This window comes from Tupaia chinensis, unplaced genomic scaffold, assembly GCF_000334495.1.
Source record: "Tupaia chinensis unplaced genomic scaffold, TupChi_1.0 Scaffold147282_1, whole genome shotgun sequence".
NCBI classification, from domain to species: domain Eukaryota; kingdom Metazoa; phylum Chordata; class Mammalia; order Scandentia; family Tupaiidae; genus Tupaia; species Tupaia belangeri.
The window spans coordinates 5,561,970-5,563,519 of record NW_006207133.1 but is presented as its reverse complement, the minus strand read 5'-3'; positions in this window follow the sequence as shown (position 1 = coordinate 5,563,519).

The following is a 1,550-nucleotide window of genomic DNA, read 5'->3' as shown; positions in this document are numbered from 1 at the left end:
AGACCCCCCCCCCCCCCCGGGGGGGGGGGGGGGGGGAGGATGGCCACATCACAATCCCTTCTCCATTCTCCGCATCTTGGGCACACATGTACATGCTCCTACCGTGAGCTTTAAGCCGCTGTGTTCGGGACTCAAACCATGGTCAACTATGTGGGAGTCCAGCGACGTCACCATTATGCCATCTGCTGTCCCAGTTTGAACATTCTTTTTAAAAACGGTTTATTTGGGCCAGAAGATGGTGTGGTGGTTAAGGTGTCGGATTCCACATGACTGACTCTGCTTTTCGAGCTTTGGACCCAGCAGCCTAAAAAACAAGCTGGGTGCGTGTATGTGTGTGTGTGCCCAAAATCCCAAGAGGAGAATGTAGGAGAAGGGATTGCTGCATGGCCATCCCCCCTGAGGGGAGGGGGTCTCATTTTCCCTCTTTCCATCTCTCTCTAGAGCACACGTCCTATGACCAAAAAAACTTTAAAAAAAAAAAACCCTGTATTCCTTTATTTTTGAAAAAAGAGTGTGTCTGACTGTATACTCTAAATCTAAAAATGAAGCAGAGAATTTCATAGATGTGATATAAGTTTACTATCAGAGGATACCTTACAGAAGAGAGATCTATTTTAGTAGGCGTTGATTCTTAGTCTGTAACTGCTGATGCAGACTCCCTCTGCAGTAAGCTGGGAACTTGAATTAAGAGGCTGAACCTGGGAGACAAGCTAAATAGGGACAAATCGGAGCTGTGAATATGCAGGAGGTGAAGATCAAAGGGCGATAGAGCTGTGAATATGCAGGAGGTGAAGATCAAAGGGTGATAGCCTCGCTTCTGTTAGAGGCAAAGGAAGCAAGCAAGATACCTTCAAGGAAGTCTCCAGGCTGATGATCAAAGAGTGTTAGCCTTTCTGTTCTTAAGGGCAATGGCTAGAACTTATCTCAGTAGGAGTGAGTGCGGCCCCAGGGAAGTACCAAGACAGGGTCTTAGCACACCACATCCTCCCCCAGCCGCCCAGTCAGCCAGCATCGCAGCAACACTCAGGTGGCCCGCATGTCCAGGCCACCTAGGATCTGAATCTGTTCCTGCCCTGAGGCTCTAGTAAAATGAAGCAGTATTCCTGCCACCTGTGCTACCGCTGCTAGGCCTGCTTTATTTTTTTAAATTCAAAATTTTCTTCTTGATTCTGGAGACCAGCAGATGGCATAATGGTTACATCTCTTGACTCCCACGTAGTCGACCGCACTTGGAGTTCCAGATTCAGCAGCTTGAAATGCCAGGCACATGTGCATGTGTGCCCAAAAGCCCCAAAGGAGAATGAAGGAGAAGGGACTGCAGCATGGCCATCCCCGCCGGGGGTGATTTCTCACGTTCTGTCTCTCCAGTGAATGCATGTGCCCTATAGCAAAAAAATCTCTCTCTCTCTTTTTTTTTTAAATAGTTACGCTTTTTTAAAATTTATTTTTAATTATATTTATTATATTTATTATCATTATTCTTCAATTTTGACTAGAGAGAGACAGGCAGAGAGAAAGGGAGAGTGAGAAAGCAAGCCTCCAGGGCTGGC